Below are 17,826 nucleotides of genomic sequence, written 5' to 3'. Positions count from 1 at the left end.
CCATCATGGCTCAGCGGTAAGGAACCCAACTAGTATCCAGGAGGATGCGGGTTTGATTCCCGGCCTCACTCAGTGGGTTAAGGATCCGGTGTTGCTGTGAGCTGTGGTGCAGGCTGGCAGCTGTAGCTCCAGTTCGACCCCTAGCCTGGGAACCTCCATATGCCGTGGGTGGGACCCTAAAAAGCAAATAAATAAATAAATATAAGAGAAAATAAAAAGTTTAAAAAAAAAGGTTCTGGGGGGTTCCCATTGTGGCTCAGCAGTAATGAACCTGACTCGTATCCATGAGGACGTGGGTTCGATTCCTGGCCTCACTCAGTGAGTTAAGGATCTGGTGTTGCTGTGAGCTGTGGTGTAGGTCACAGATGTGGCTTGGATCCTGCGTTGCTGAGGCTGTGGTGTAGGCCAACAGCTGCAGCTCCAATTTGACTCCTAGCCTGGGAATTTCCATATGCTGTGGGTGCGGCCCTAAAAAAAAAGCAAAAATGTTCTGGGGTCAAATAAATTTTAGGCAACAATGGATTAACCAAATTTAAATAGGTGTTTCTCCTGCAAGAGTTTTTTGAGCCCTTAGGATGGAGCTCCCTAAAGTGAAACGCAAAAGTGGGTGGGGCTGACTCTATTCAAGAATTCCCAACTTATTTGAAAACAGAATTCTATGGAGTTCCCCTTGTGGCTCAGTGGTTAACGAATCTGACTAGGAACCATGAGGTTGCAGGTTCGATCCCTGGCCTCGTTCAGTGGGTTAAGGATCTGGCATAGCTTTGGCTGTGGTGTAGGCTGGCAGCTACAGCTCCGATTAGACCCTTACCCTGGGAACCTCCATATGCTGCGGGTGCCGCCCTAGAAAAGGAAAAAAGACAAAAAAAGGAAAAGGAAAAAAAAAAGAAAAAAGGAGAAAGCAGAAGTCTATATTCACCCAGAGCTACCCTAGATATTATTCCTTAGAAGAGTTGGAAAATGAGAAACTATCATTTCTTCGAGGCCAAGGTCTTTGCATATTTTCATGGATAATTAAGTACTGCTCAAATATACCGTTTTTTCTTTTACCCACTAAAAAGTCTTTTTAATAACAGACTCTTTGATTCTTGAACATCTTTACAGGCTGAGGTCAAAGTGCAAGGTGGTAAAAAAGAAACAAACAAACAAAAAGGCGGTCTCATTCATCTCTGTATCCTCACCCCCACCCGGGGGAGTACGTGTAGGATTTTTGGCATATTCTGCTTTGGGTTTAAGTCGGGTTCCTGTTTTGTCAAACCTTTGGATTCAGTTTGTGAATGTCAAGGTTAAATGGAGGTGAAACCGAACACGTCTAGGAAAGCCAAGGGGCAAACGCTCCTAGTTAATCCAAGTGTGCTCTCAGAGCCTTTCCCAGCATCGGTACCCAGACACTGTCATTAGCACATAAACACCCAATCACCCCGTGTGCATTAGCTAAATTGACTGTGTTGATTAAAGATACAAATTATGTGACATATTTAAATATGAAAATAAGGTGGTTTTAGCTTGACAGGAGAGCATTGCTTTGCTGTGTGTGTGTGTGTGTAGGTGTGTGTGTGTGTGATGGACAGAGAGAAAGAAAAAAAGAGAGAGAGAGAAAGAAGAGATGTGACGAGTTACTTCCCAAACCTCTCTTTTGCCATTTTAAAGAAGTGGTTTCTGGCAAAAAAAAATCGATTTTCCACTCTCTACCGTGGTTGGACAACGAGATTATTTAAAAAAAAATTAGTGCGACTATACTGTGAAAATTCTAACAAGTGTGACATCAGCTAAGAAATCGAATAAATTAAACATTATACCTGCCAAAAGGGACGTTGCCTTCTATCGATGAGTATTACCGATCTTCAGCTTCTGGGTCACTCAGGACGTGTGCTTCTAGCTGCAACTGTGTCATTTTAAGGAACATTCTCGTTTCACAGGAGGCGTCTTCAGTAGAACTAATAAATTGTTTATTGCCTTTCAAAATACAGCCACACATAGGCATGATCTTCGGGCAGGGGAAGAAGTTAGTTACAAAGGGCTTCGCAAGAGAGCTGAATTATTTTTTATCTTTCATGAAATTCATAAAACAGGGTGGAAGAGGCACAAGATCATCTGCATTTAGGAGAGCATAAAAATGAACGTGAGCATTTTACCAAATCTTCAGATGTAGTTACTGCAGCGTGTGCTGCTTCATCTCGTAGGTTTTAGCCGCAGAGGCTGTCAAGATAAGTTCTCTATGCTCACACTGCATCAGATATTCACCTTGGGCACTGAGAGGCCAGAGTTACCTTCCAAGATCTCTGCAACCAAGGATTTTTAATTACTTGCTACAGGAGAGATTAGCAAAGTCCTTATACATCCAACCCTTAAATTCTCTGATATTTCGTTGAAGGAAGACATGCATATACGATAATAAATTTTGTATTTATAATAATTTTAAATATAAATACTAATGATAAAAGGTTAGTTTTCCTTAACCCTTCCCCTTATCTCCTCATGGATTTCACTGAACACCATGGATGATAAGATGCATTAGTGTTTCATGTACCTAAAAAGAAAGATGTTTCTGCTTAAACTGTGATGTATCATTATTTACAAGGTGCATCATAAGTTTGAATTGTTGAAATTTGAGAAAATGTGTTAACATCAAGGAAATATGAGCCTTAACCTCTGGACCCATGGGAAAAGACTGTTCTTGGAAATAATATTTCCAGTGCTTTTTTTTTTGCTTTTTAGGGCTGTACCTGTGGTGTATAGGGGTGGAATCGGAGCTACAGCTGCCAGCCTACACCACAGCCACAGCAATATGGGATCTGAGCCACGTCTTCAATGTACACCATAGCTCATGGCAACGCTGGATCCTTAACCCACTGAGCAACACCAGGAGTCAAACCCACATCCTCCTGGATCCTAGTTGGGTTCCTTACCACTGAGCCATGACGGGCACTCCCTGGGTTTCCTTTTTCTGTGGCTGAATATTATCACAATGACGAGAAAAGGCACTGAAATTTTGTGCAGCAGAGAGGAACCCTGGGAGGTGAGCTTAGGCAGGTTTGGAAGGTGGACACCTTTACCTAAGTTTGGGCACAAATACAAAATGAGTGTTGGGTGTAAATAAAAACCAAATTCTAAGCTGACCTCACTCATCTGTTTTCATCTTCCCCTGCTGATTTTATTCTGTGTATGTCCTCACCTCCATTTACTTTGCTGGAAGCTTTTCTTTCTTTGAAGCTGAGCCAGGAGGTAGCACCATGTATTCCAGTTGTGTTCTAAGATTCTCTGACATGATTGCAATCTCACTTCTCAGAGAAGTGATTTTTAGCAAGGTGGGGTACAGTTTTAAAGAATTAAATATGCAGTCATTTTTATTTTTATTTATTATTTATTTATTTATTTATTTATTTGTCTTTTTGTCTTTTCTAGGGCTGCTCCCACGGGGCATATGGAGGTTCCCAGGCTAGGGGTCTAATTGGAGCTGTAGCCACTGGCCTACACCACAGCTCACAGCAACGCTGGATCCTTAACCCACTGAGCAAGGCCAGGGATCGAACCTGCAATCTCATGGTTCCTAGTCAGATTCGTTAACCACTGTGCCACGATGGGAACTCCAACATGCAGTCATTTTTAAAGCAATAATCTTTTTCTTTGAGGACAAAATGTGATTTACATTTTTCTTTTTTCTTTTTTTGGGGCTGTACCTTTGGCATATGGAAGTTCCCGGGCTATGGGTTGAATTGGAGCTGCAGCTGCAGGCCTACACCACAGCCGCAGCAACAAGAGATCCAAGTTGCACCTGTGACCTACGCCACAGCTTGCAGCAATGCTGCGCCCTTAACCCACTGAGCGAGGCCAGGGATCGAACTTACATCTTCGTGGATATCATGTCGGGTTACCAACCCACTGAGCCGCAATGGAAACTCTGATTTACATTTTTGAAAGTATTTTGACAAGCAGGGTCATTGACTGGACTTCAGAATAGGCTCTTAAAGTGCTGATGGTTGTCGCTGATTTCAGGAGTCATGAAAAGAAACACGGAAGCTCCATAACCCAGCCCATTTCCTGCTGAGACTTGGGAGTGATTTCTTACCACCTGGGTGTCTTTGGTGCCACGAGTGAGAGGAGATTGGCAGTCTGGGTCCTTTCAGTGTGTATGGGTCCTTTCAGTGGGTATCTGTTGGCGCCTCCGTGTGAGGGCTGAGTGGAACCTGGGAGTTGCTTCCAGAAGTCCACAGCTCGAGGTCTCCGTTCAGCCTGCTACTGAATGGGTGACCTCAGATTGGTCACGTCACCTTGCTAAGCTTCAGTTTTCTCGTGTATACCCAGGGTCCACAGCTGTGGCAGACACACATAAGGTGACACTCATGAGCCACCACCTGGACCGGCCCTTCTGTCTGAATGTGGAAGGCAACTGTAAGTTGCTTCTAGCCAAGGGAGTAGGGCAAAGGTCACGAGGTGTCATTTCCCTGACTTGGTTACATCATATCAGACTTGCCCGGCTGGCAAGAGAGATTCCCCTCACCATTTTTTAAAAAAAAATTTATTTATTTTTGCTTTTTAGGGCCATACCAGAGGCATATGGACGTTCCCAGGCTAGGGGTGGAATCGGAGCTGCAGCTGCTGACCCACACCACAGCCACAGCAAACAGCATCTGAGCCGCGTCTGCGACCTACACCACAGCTCATGGCAACGCCGGATCCTTAACCCACGGAGCGAGGCCAGGGATGGAACCTGCATCCTCATGGTTCTTAACCTGCTGAGTCACCATGGGCACTCCCCCCTCACTGGCTTTGAAGGATAAACAGCCAGGTGAGGGGGTGCCTTATGGAGGGGGTGTTATAGACTGAATGCTGGTGTCTCTCGCCCCCCAGATTCATATGTTGAAACTCAGTCCCCAAGGTGATGGATGGTGTTTGGAGGTTTGGCCCCTGGGAGATGACAAGGTCATGAGAGTGAAGGACGAAGGGGTTTGGTGACCTTACAGAAGAGACACCGGGGAGCACCCTTTCTGTCTTGTGAGGACACGGGGAGAACATAAGAAAATGGCCCTCTGTGACCGGGAAGTGGCTCTCAGCAGACGTCGAATCTGCAGGTGCCTTGACGTTGGACTTCCTGGCCTGCAGAACCATGGGACGTGCTTACTGTGTAAGCCGCCCCGACGGCGGTGGTTTGTTGCAGCAGCCCAGCTGAGGCAGAGGGCCCCGGGCAGGGAACTGCAGACAGCCTGGGGCCGAGAGCAGCCCCCCTCCCACCCCCGCTGACAGAGAGTGAGCAAATGGCCCTCGGTCATTCAGCTGCGAGGAAATCTAAGCTGCTGACAGCTTGAATAGACATGGAGGTGGATCCTTTCCCAGTTGAACCTCTGGATGAAAATGCAGCCATGACACCTTGATTGCAGCCGTGTCAGACCCTGAGCAGAAGATGGCTAAGCTGAGCCTGGACTCCTGACCCTTGACCCATGGGAGCTGTCGGATAATACATGTGGTTTCTTTCCTCTTTTTTTTTTGGTAATTGGTTAAAAAAATTTAAAAATCGTGGTAAAATACACACAATATAAAATTTAATGGTCTTGGGCGTTCCCATTGCGGCTCAGCAGTAATGAACCCGACTAGGATCCATGAGGATGTAGTTCGATCCCTGGCCTCGCTCACTGGGTTAGGGATCCGGTGTTGCCATGAGCTGTGGTGTAGGTCGCAGACATGGCTCGGATCCTGAGCTGCTGTGGCTGTGGTGGAGGCCGGCAGCTGTAGCTCGGATTCGACCCCTAGCCTGGGAACGTCCATGCAGGTGTGCCCCCCACCCCAAATGACCATCCTTACCATGTTTAAGTTCAGCAGTGTTAAGTATATTCACTTTGTTGTGCAACCAGTCTCCAGGATGTCTTCATCTTGCAAAACTGAAAACTCGATACCCATCAAACAGCAACTCCCCTTCCCGCCCCCCACCCAGCTCTGTCGACCGCTCTTCTACTTTCTGTTTCCATGAATTTGACCAATCTGGATCCTTCATAAGAACGGAATTGTATCCCATTTGTCTTCTTGTGACTGACTTATTTCACTCTGCCTAGATCTTCACAGTTCACCCATGTCATAGCACCTGCTAGAATTTCCTTCCTTTTTACGCCTGAATTATATTCCATTCCTCTGTCCCAGTGTTCCACTATTGGAATAATTTATTCCAATCGACATTTCATTTATTCATTTACCTCTTAATGGACACAGGTTGCTTCTACCTTTTGATGATCATGAATGAATGTATGTTTTTAAGCCTCTTAAGTTTGCGGTCATTTTTTTTACCCAGCAAACGAAAATGAATATAACAATAACAAAACCACACAGGGACATGGTAAAGATTAATAAATAAAATTTATAAACCGCAAAGTATAATATAATTTTACAGTGAGGTCCTATCATCTGCACACTTAACTGAATAGAATTTAACAAGGTAAAGTCTCAAAAAAAAAGGGAATCAAAGCATATTTTAAATTGTAAGTAATTCTGCCATCGCTCCATGTGGTGAGCTTATACCATGGAGTGGGCTTGAAAAGGGGAGCATGAATCTGTTGTTTCCTTAGCTGCATGAGCACCTCTAGCTGAAAGCGGGCCTCATGTTTTGGACATTATTTTTAGCTGCACCTGCAGCACGCTGAAGTTCCCAGGGTCAGGGGTTGAACCCATGCTGCAGCAATGACAACACCGAATCCTTAACACCTAGGCCATCAGGGAACTCCTGGACATATATTATTATGCCTTATAATAAATTACTTCAAGTGCAGCCAGCGGCTTAAAAACCACCATAGTTATTATCTCAGTGTCTCTGGATCAGGAGCCCAGGCACAGCTTCTGTGTGTTCTCTGTTGTCGGGTCTCAGGAAGCTGTAATCAGGTGTTAGGCTCAACTGGAGAAGAATTTGCTTCCAGATTCACTCCTCTTGTTGGCAGAATTGACTTCTTTTGGTCTCAGGACTGAGAACTAAATCTTTTTGCTGGTCGTGGGCAGGTGTCTCCCCCAGCTCTGTGCCCCGTGGTCCCTCCACAGGAGGTCTCCTCGAGGCCATTTGCTTCCTCAGGGCCTGAGGGAGAGTACTTGTTTCTAGAACAAGCCTACGGGCCAGACAGAGTCCTTCCTGATGGAGCGGAACCATGGGAATGACAGCTCATCCCCTTTGCCCTGTTCTTCTGGTCAGAAGCAAGTCACAGGTCCTGCTGCCTGCACCCCCACCCCCACCCTGCGGAGGAAGCTATACAAGGCATGAGGACCAGGAGACAGAGGTCATTGGGGTCCCCTTCAAACTGTCTCCCACACCAGGTCGACTAGAAATACAGATGCGACACTTAGGAGGGGCCTAAAAGATAAAACTGTCCAGGGCCCTCAGCCTTGGCCATGCACACAAAAGTACGGAGTTAAACAAAACGGAACAAAACGCAAAAAGGAAGATCCCTAGGGGCCTCTCCAAACCCTCAGCATCCTCTCGACAGGTGGAATCCAGTCATCTTTTAAAAAAAGTCCACAGCGATTTGAACATGTAGCTGAGATTGACAATTGCAGCTGTGTCTCAGTCCTGCCTCTTAGACATGAGACACTTAGGCTCCGAGTAGGAAAAATATCGCATCCCAAATCACACAGGATGTCCCAGGCGGAGCCAAGCCTAGCACTCAGGGTTCCAGAAATTTCATTCTGTGCTTCTTCTATTCTATTATGCTGTCTTCTTACCTCATAAGTTGTGGATGCCATTTTGCTTCTTCCTAAGCTATGAGGGAAAGCGCTTCCCAAGCAAGCTTGTGGTTTTCAGGGGTGTGCTGGGTGCTGCCTGCCTCTGGCTCCTGGCATCTCTTCTCAACTCATTTCAGGGACTTCATAGTGGCAGCTCAATATTGGCCATGGGGGAAATCTTTACACCACAGAAATTGGCAAACCCTATATATCAGGCTTCTTACCATCCACTCCTCCTTGGAGAGCTGGCAGACCTTGACCAGAACGCCCCTGCTTATTTTAATTTGAAAAATGCAGAACATGTGGAGTTCTCATCGTGGTGCAGTGAAAACGAATCTAACTAGGAACCATGAGGTTTCCCGTTCGATCCCTGGCCTCGCTCAGTGGGTTGAGGACCCAGCATTGCTATGAGCTGTGGTGTAGGTTGCAGATGAGGCTTGGATCCCGCGTTGCTGTGGCTGTGGGGTAGGCAGGCAGCTGTGGCTCCGATTCGACCCCTAGCCTGGGAACCTCCATATGCCATGGGTGCAGCCCTAAAAAGCAAAAAAAAAAAAAAAAAAAAAAAAATGCAGAACACATATTTTGAAAGTAAATATTATACAACTGTGTTTACTCTCGGTCAAAATGCAAATAGAGTCAGGTAAAGTATGAAAAATAATGCAACATGTGTCTTCCTTCTAAGCCAGACACAATATTAGTGCTTCGTGAATGTTTGGTGGGTGGCGGGATGATTGGGAGTTTATTTCCCACTTTTCTTGTCTGGTTGTGTTCACTCCGAAAGCTGTTAACTTATCCACAGAGCAGTCAGGCTGTGCATCGCACGGACTGTGTAAGGTATGACTTTGCCTGAATTCGAGGTGCATCTCTGCACTCCAGATTCCTGAAATGGAAGCTTCTGGTCCTTTTACCGGCTTCTCCGGGCAGAGACTTTGGTAGTGGGGTAGGGGAGGAGGGAACCAGAAAACTGTTTATAGACAATAAATTCTGTTGGACTCAAGAGTGAAAATTTCCACTTACTTCTGCCCCGAGGGGGCCTCGAGGAAGTGTTTCTGTCAGTTCTGTTTCACAGCTACGCAGTGTCACTGCGTTGAGCTTTGATTTCACGGGAATCTCGGAGGCCTGAAGCCTCAGGATGGAGCAGTAAGCGGGACTGTCTCTGAAAACAGTTCTGAGGAATGTTCCCTTGATGTGAAGGCCTTCCTTATTCTGCGGCTGGCCAGGGCTTTTGACCCCAACTTGTGGACCATGAACTTGGTACAGATCTTCTCCTTTCCTTCTCCTACTTATTAATCCTCGACCGCTGTGCTCTTCTCTCTTTGTTTTTCAGGGAAGTCACTGTGAAGAAAGAGGCAGGCGATGTAACCGGAAAAGCGCAGGTTTGATGTCAAACAGACCTGCGTGGTTCCACCGCTTTCCGACTGTGTGACACCTCCCCCCCCCCACCACCGGTCCAGTTGCTCTCTGAACCCAAGTCTTGGAAAATGGAACCAATAATACCTGTTCTTCAAGACTGTTCCTGCTGGAAGGTAAGTGGAAATTCCTTGTAAAATGCTGAGCCCTGTGCCCTTGATACCGCCGAGTACTCAATGAATGGTAGCTCCCTCTAGTGGAGAATCCCCATAATAGCAATAGTAAGCATTTATAGAATGTTTGCAGTGTTTATGAATATTCACAGTTCAGCAATTCACATGCATGCATTTCCTTTCACAACACCCTCTGTAAGTTAGAAGATCAAATCCATCCTCAGTGAGGCTTTTATTGATAATTTTATCTAAGGTTATCTCACTTATCCATCATAATATCCTAATACCCTAGTATATTTTCTTTGTGGCGCTTACCATTACCTGGAATTACATTATTTATCTGTCACATATTTATTGTTTGTCTTTATCTGTTAAAATATAAGCTCAAATAAGGGAAGAAACTTTATTTTGATCTCAATTGTGCCTGGCATATAATAAATAATCAGTGAGTATTTTTTGAATGAATGAGTTAAGGACTGTTACTCTCTTCATTTTGCCCCACAGAGAAGCACACACTTAGATATGTGAAGTGAATGGTCTAAAGTTATGGAGCTATGAAGAGGTGGAAAAAACCCGGATTGGAATTTGCATTGTTGGACGCTAGAATCCAACTTAATTACTACCTTAGGCTTGTATTCCACGGGTAAAGTTTTTAGAGTCAAGGTGTATCTCAAAGTCTAAGCCAAGCTAGAGGTATGAGCCCAGCATTGCAGTGGGGCATGTGAGATTTAGAAAGGAAGCTTGACTCCAAGATCTTTGTTTTGGAATCTTACATCCTAACTGGTTCCTGCAGAGAACTGGCGAGTGTCTGCACTTGGGCCGTGGTAAGCAAGATGGGTTGGGGATTAGACGACCAGGTGGGAGGCAGGAAGGAGAGGGAGTGTCAGGTGTCTGCCTTGTCTGCTGCAGCCGATACCTGAAGTCAATCCATGAGTAGGTCTGGCTATTGGCAGGAAGCACTGAGATGGATTTAAGCAAGCAGGTTTGAGCTACCCATGGGCCACCCAGGTAGAGACATCGAGCAGGCATCGGGCATGCAAATCTAAAGCTTAGAGAAACATGAGTTTGGAGTCATCAGCTTAGAAGAGAGTATGGAAGCCAGAAAAGTGAATTACTCATCTGAGGGGACTGTGTAGAATGAACACAACAGTGGGCCCAGCCTAGGACTCCCAGAAAAACATGCAGTGAAAGGGCAAACAGAAAGAGCAGAACCCCTGAAAGAGACCAAGGGGCAATATTCTGAGAGGCAGGAGGGTTAGGGGGTGGGGTGTCCTGGAAGCTGGGGAGGGAAGGTTGTGAAGAAATGAATGTTCAGCAGAGTCTAGTATCGCTGACACAATTCCCAAGAGGACAGTGAACAGCCACTGAGTTCGGCAATTCACACCCTGGGTGACTTTGGCTAATGCATTCGGTTGGTTTGATGGTGGCAGAAGTCAAGTGTTGGTGGATTGAGGGGTGAACGGAAATGGTAGACATGCAGATAAGAGGGAATAGATTATTCTTTCTAGAAGTTTGGCTGAGAAGGCAACGAGAGAGAAGGACGTGGGGATAAAGGGTGTTAACAACTTCCCTCAATTCGGTTCTGTCCCACTCCTTGGTTCTTTTTGGTTAAGGTCGATCTGTGTGAGGGTGACCAGGGTTCTCTTACTGTCTCATCGCCATGTTATCAGGGGAGCCAGGGTTAGACCAAATTCTGAGTTACGTACAAATATTTATTCACCAAGCATGTATTATCTAGCAGGCAAGACGATGCATTCAAATGCCCTGGAATTCTCACAAACTCCCAACTTTCTGAACTCTTCAGTGCTATGACCTTCACTTTGATGAAAGGTTCATGTAAGGCTGACTTGACTGTATGCTATAGGTACAATTCTATTGCCACGCAGTTATTTTCAGGCAACCAGAAATCCAGGGACCCAGTCGGACCCTGATTTCCCCTGTTAGAAATGAGGTCTGAAGCACCATTTCTATGATTAGAGACGTGTTAGGGTCTTTTTTTTTTTCTTTTCTGTTTCTTTTAATGGTTGCACCTGCAGCATATTAAAGTTCCTGGGCCAGGAGTCATAGCAGAGCTGCAGCTATCGGCCTACATCACAGCCGTGGCAACACCAGATATGAGAAGCATCTGCAACCTGAGCCGCAGCTTGCTCTAACGCTGGATTCTTAACCCACTGAGCCAGGCCAGGGATGGAACCTGCATCCTCCCAGACACATGTCAGGTCCTTAACCCACTGAGCCACAATGGGAACTCCTTGTTAGGGTCTTATACCTTCTTTGGACATGGGCATGGGTGGATTGTATAGTATCCCCCCAAATTCCTGTTCACCCAGAGCCCCAGCATGAACCTTATTTGGAAATGGGTCTTTGCAGATGTAGCTAACTGAGGTCATAGTAGATTATAGTGGACCCTATGTCCAATGACTGGTGTCTTTAGAAGAAGATCATGTTAAGATAGTGAGACAGAAGGACCAGATATATAAAGATGGAAGCAGAATTTGGAGCGATGCAACTACAAGCCAAGGAACACCAAAGGTTGCAGAGCAGCAGAAAGCGATATAGCCGGAGTGTCTCTAAAATAGTTTTCCACTCGCATATCTTCTTGAACACCATGAATATCCCAATGGGAATCCCTTCGTAATAGTCCCCCAGGGTAATTAACAAATCACTAATTTCACCAGTGGTTGCTCACTTCTGACCCTCATGCTGTTAATTATCAGAGCTTCTGGTGTGAGCTGAGGTAGGGGTAACAGAAGTGCGTGCATAGCAACCTCCTCAGGGTGTGAGCTCCATTTAGAAGGCTCCTGGAGTGACACTTATCTGAACATGTGCTTTGTGTTGCACTTTCTATGCTGAAGAGTTTTAAATTACAGGCACCATTGGCAAGGGAGATTTTTATTCTAGACGAGAAAGAAGTGGGCTTAGTGGGGAAATTCAGGAGGGAGGAAGATTTGGAAGTGACAGAAGCAATGGGCAGCAGTAACTGATATTCATTGATAAACTTTTCCAATCAGGGGAATAGCCAGGAGCCTCTTAATATGCTTTTCTCTTTTCATTTTTGCAGAAATTGCTTTTTCTTTCTTTTTTTCTTCCTTTTTTTTTTTTGACTTTTGTCTGTTTAGGGCTACACCTGCGGCACATGGAGGTTCCCAGGGGGGTCAAATCAGAGCTGTAGCTGCCGGCCTACACCACAGCCACAGCAACACCAGATCTGAGCCGTGTCTGCAACCTACACCACAGCTCATGGCAACGCCAGATCCTTAACCCACTGAGCGAGGCCAGGGATCGAACCTGCAACCTCATGGTTCCTAGTCGGATTCGTTTCCGCTGCGCCGCATTGGGAACTCCCCCCCCCCCCATATTTTTAAACTAAAAATACTAAGTAATTGGTAAGCTCTTGTTCGTTCCCGCCTCCTGATGCGGGACAGTTTAGCTGCATTGAGCCTGGGGAAGGAAGGGGTCTTAAAGGGAGAGTTACTATCTGGGGACCTTCTGGCATCCGGACAGCCATGATTCTGTCCTGCCATTTGCTGCTGGCTGTAAGCACCTGCTGAGCTTCTGAAAATGTCATAAAGCCCTGAGGCGATGGGGCCATTGACTGCTTGACTCAATTTGCTGAATTCCTCAAACTTAGATCTAAGTTGAAGGACATTGACTAGAAATTCTTACTATACGTAATGTAGTTAGATGGATCTGCAAACTGGTGTGCATTAGTGGAGATAAATCATTTGCATGAGAGAGTTTTGTTTTCCTTGGACCCGCCTTTTCTATTGTCCCCCAAGCTGTTCAAGAACGGCTTTCTGGAATGTACTTGATGACTAGGCAGATGGATAAAAGGCTTCTCAGCAGCCAAAGAGGGGGTACGGATTGAATATAGTAAATTCATGTAATTTAAGTCATGGCAGAACCCTCAGACCCTCACTCTTTGTCTACAGATTGTTTTACACACAATTTAAAGACCACTGTTACCCCTTTTTAAACTCTCAGCGATTGAAAGCGGGGCAGTGTGGCTGCTCCTGGAAGGCAGCCAGTGGAAAGGAGAGGAGGCCACACACCCGGGTGACGAGGAGACAGAAAAATGGTAACGTGCAGTCACAGAACCTGCAGTAGTTTGGGGTCATTTTGTTAAAATCGGAGAGCATCGTGGTGATAATAATGATGCTGGCATTGATCAGAAATACGGCACTGAGGCGATTCTAGACCCAGAAGCTGATGGCCAGATCCTGTAAGGTCTCTTGGATCCAGCTAGCTGAGCTTCCCCCGTGGTGTTTTGCCCGTGTGCCTTTTTTTTCAAACGTCAGTGCCACCTACAAGTGAACAGACCCGAGGGTCAGAGAAGATAGGATAGAGACTTCGAGAAAATGAATGAAACGGAATCTTTTATTTATTTATTTTTTGTCTTTTTTTTTTTTTTTTTGCCATTTCTTGGGCCACTCCTGCGGCATATGAAGATTCTCAGGCTAGGGGTCTAATCGGAGCTGTGGCTGCCGGCCTACACCAGAGCCACAGCAACGCGGGATCCGAGCCGCATCTGCAGCCTACACCACAGCTCACGGCAATGCTGGATCGTTAACCCACTGAGCAAGGCCAGGGATCAAACCCGCAACCTCATGGTTCCTAGTCGGATTCGTTAACCGCTGCGCCACGACGGGAACTCCGAAACGGACTCTTAAGTAGTCGCCTAACAGACCATGATCGGCAGCCACGAAACCGTAGAGAGCTCCCCCCTCCCCCCTCCCCAAACAAGAAAATCAGGATAATATTAACACTTTCCAATTTGGAAAGTAAAATAATTTTGTGGATTTTATGGCGTTTGGAAGCAGGGACGCAGCCCTATCACCAAGCTCATTTCGGCAGAAGCATGTGTGGCATGATTTGGCCAAGAGCCCTAAGCAAACCACAGTCACAGCTTAGAGATGTGGATTCAGTTGCAGATCTTATTTTATGCAATAATTTCCCCAACGCTTGATGTTTGATCTAAGGACACCCAATGGGGGCTTCAGAAATCCGTGGGTCCAGGCTTTTGGGAGTTTCTCACCACTTCTGGATCATTGAACCCTTTCATAGCTGCATGATTTTTCCACTTTTGACCCCTCCTCTGTGACATCCTTCCTCCACGTTCCGTCTGGAAAACTCTCCTACGCAACAGTAGGGCCCAGTTCCCATGCCTCTTCTGAGCGTGTAATTGATCTATTTATTCATCTATCTTCCACTAGATCAAGGACCAGTAATTTAATTATTTTTTTTTTTCCGGAAAAGGGCCAGAGAGTAAATATTTTAGGCTTTTTGGTTCATTTGATCTCTGTCACATCTGCCCAACTGTCACATTTGATCTCTGTCACATCTGGGGCTCAGTGTGGTGTGTGCAAGAAGCCCCAAAGAACAATAAATGAATGGGTGAGACTGTTTTCCAATAAACCTTTATTTATGGACGCTGAAATTGGTATTTGATGTAATTTCCACGTGTCCCAAGGTATTCTTCTTTTGAGTTAATGACTTAAAAATGTAAAAATTGGCGTTCCCTTGTGGTGCAGCAGATCTGGTGTTGTCACTGCAGCAGCTGGGGTCACCGCTGTGGCAAGCGTTTGATCCCTGGCCCTGGAATTTCCACATGAGGTGGGTGTGGCCCCAAAAAGGTAAAAAGCATCCTTAGCTTGCAGGGCATTCGAGAACAGGCTGCAGAAGAGCTTTGGCTCATAGGCTCTAGCTGGCTATGATAGTTTTCTAAGGCTATGGGACAAATTTATTACCACCAATAGAGCCGCTGAAAACAACACACAGTTACTATCTCACAGTTTCTGTGGGTCAGGAGGACGGGCACCGCTGAGCTGGGTCCTGTACTCTGAGTCTTAAAAGGCTGCAATCGAGGTATCAGCCAGGTTGCGTTTTCATCTGGGGTCTTGACTAGGCAGGCAGCTACTTCCAGGCTCATTTCCTGTGGCCGCATGACTGAGGACCCCGATGTTGAGCTCACAGTCGGCTCTAGCCCCTTGCTGTGCGAGCATCCTCGCTGTGGCTGTGTGTCTCATCAAGCCCGCAAGAGGGAGGCTTAGGGGGTGTAACCCAGTCACGGGCAGTGATGTCCCAGCATCTTTGCCCTGATGTATTGATTAGAAGCAAGTCACAAACCCCATCTGCATTCAAGGGCAAGGGATTCTCCAAAGTCATGAATATCGGGAGGTGGTAATGGTGGGAGGAGCGCCTTCAGTCTGGCTGTTACACCAACCCCTAGCACGAGCTCTGGAGCCAGGAGCTGTGGAAGTGACTATGAATCATTTTGGTATTTTCAGCATTTAGCCCAGGGCCTGGCAGAGTGGGGGCTCAGTGATTGCTGATGGAAAAAAAAAAAAAAATTGTTGGATGGTTGCTGACACCTACTCAAAACAGTAGAATAAAGTTCTTCTAATTCTCCAGGAAAATAGTCATAATATTGTAATCCTTCCTGATTCAAGGCTGTTGATAACAGTAAGACATGTTTGTGGGGCCCAGGATTTTAAGCAGAAAGCTAAATGTGGCCTGCACTCTTGGAATTTGGTTAATAGCTAGATTGAGCAGAGCATGTATCAAGAGAACTTTCCACGTGGTGAATAATGTTACTCAACCACGCTGCAGTCCGTCAGCCTAATAACAATATTGAAATAAGGAAATCCATTTCAAAGCTATAAGCAGGCTGCTGATATGGTGAAAAAATATGCGGAATCTGTTTCCTAAGACATGCCAAAGGTAGCTTTTCTGGTGTTTAGGTCGCTGAATGAACGTAGCTAAGAACAAAGTGAATTTTTATTTAAATAAACGCTACAAACTTTTAAGCAGTAATAGGAAGTCAGAAAGAGCTAGCATGGCTAGACTATGACATCAAAAGTCCCCAAATTAATGATCCCAAAGTAGGAATCTAGTATCTAAGAAATGAACTTGACTGTGGGCAAAAGCTTCCCAACTGCCAGACTTCCCCCAAAGCCTCAGTTACTGAGAATTTTCTAATTGAAACACATGGAACCGCAGTCTTACCACCGGTTCCATCTGCCAACTTTCATCAAACACCTACCTCTAGTGCCATTTCTGCTGTGTCATCCATTTAATTACCTATCTCTTCAACTTCTGTTTCGTGACTTACCCTATGATTTCTTCTTCCATTCAGAGAAGGATTTGGGGTGAGAGTTCCCCTATATGTGGTTTATTTTGCATCCTGAATGGAACAGATGGTTTCTCTAAATGCATATCTGCTTGTGGACTATAAAAGGTTTCAAACTGAAGAGAAAGACAAATACCATATGATTTCACTTGTATCTGGAGTCTATTATACGGCACAAATGAACCTCTCCATAGAAAAGAAAAGCATGGACTTGGAGAATAGACTTGTGGTTGCCAAGGGGGAGGGGGAGGGGGAGGGAGTGGGATGGATTGGGAGCTTGGGGTTAATAGATGCAGACTATTGCCTTTGGAATGGATAAGCAATGAGATCTTGCTGTGTAGAACTGGGAACTATATCTGGTCACTTATGATGGAGCATGATAATGGGACAAAAAAGAATCTATACATATATGTGTAACTGGGTCACCTTGCTGTATAGTAGAAAACTGACAGAACACTGTAAACCAGCTATAATGAAAAAAATAAAAATCATTATAAAAAAAGGGGGGGGGCTCAAACTGGGCTCTCCAACTTGCCAATAGAGGGCAAGACTTGGCTTTCCTTTTCTTTGGGGGAAATATACTTTTTTACTGAGATTAAGAAAAATCTTCTTTTAATAAACAAATAATAAGCCAGGGCCTGAAAATTTTAGATTCAAATAGCCCCATGATTTTCTATGAGCTTTGATGTGAGTTGCTTTGTGTCGCCTTCCCCACACATGGTGGTGGACTGGGTGGTGTCTGCATGGGTCAGAAGTTGGGCGTATAGGTTTCGTTCTGGTCTTGAACCCTCAGTTTCTCTAGACTTGCCATCACAGCCATTCTTTGAGATGACTGAACTAGGTCCTCTTTACATCTTTTTCAAACTCAAACTCGAGGGTTATCATCAGAATGTAGTAAAAAATTAGGTGAGTTCATTTGGAAAAATTAATTATTTTTGCCTTCATAAAATGCATGTTCAATTAAAATTATGTCTCTGTTCATGAAAGACATACAAGAAAAATACCTTTGTATTATGTATCTCTGACTTACACCCCTCTGGCCTAAAGCAGGTGTGTTTTAATGAGATTTTTAATACAATGATGTTGCTTGGGAATCTCATTTTTCTTTTTTTTTTTTCTTTTCAGGGCCTCACCTGAGGCATATGGAGGTTCCTAGGTGAGGGGTCAAATTGGATCTACAGCTGCAGCCAGAGCCACAGCAACTTAGCCCACTGAGCAAGGCCAGGGATTGAACCCACAACCTCATGGTTCCTGGTTGGATATGTTTCCACTGTGCCATGACAGGAATTCCAGGAATCCTATTATTATTTAATAGTAGATAAGACTGTCCCATGCTAGCCATTGGGGGTACAAAGCTGAGTAAGACATGGGCTCCACCCACCTTAAATCCCCCCTCAATGCTATTGTCATGGACCTCGATGATACATGACAGATGTCTCTCATCACTCTCTCGTTTAAAACTCTTCAGTGTTCTTGGTTTTA

General features: G+C 45.3%; 1 long non-coding RNA gene across 43 annotated transcripts in view; it reads left to right on the top strand.

The window, feature by feature from the left end:
* Positions 1 to 17,826, top strand: part of LOC100739688 (uncharacterized) — a 187,429-nt gene that overhangs the window by 80,961 nt on the left and 88,642 nt on the right. For all 43 annotated transcript variants that reach the window (XR_014813663.1, XR_014813646.1, XR_014813642.1 and 40 more), the window contains one exon: positions 9,020 to 9,218. This is a non-coding gene — a long non-coding RNA (uncharacterized LOC100739688). The remainder of the gene's footprint in view (positions 1 to 9,019; positions 9,219 to 17,826) is intronic.

The sequence above is a fragment of the Sus scrofa genome, chromosome 8, assembly GCF_054392235.1.
Source record: "Sus scrofa isolate SSC_HxYL_T2T_F1_AM1 chromosome 8, Sscrofa_HxYL_maternal_Yorkshire_Landrace_v2.0, whole genome shotgun sequence".
Lineage (NCBI taxonomy): Eukaryota > Metazoa > Chordata > Mammalia > Artiodactyla > Suidae > Sus > Sus scrofa.
Note: the sequence above shows the minus strand (reverse complement) of the source record. Positions and strands in the feature narration are given on the sequence as shown.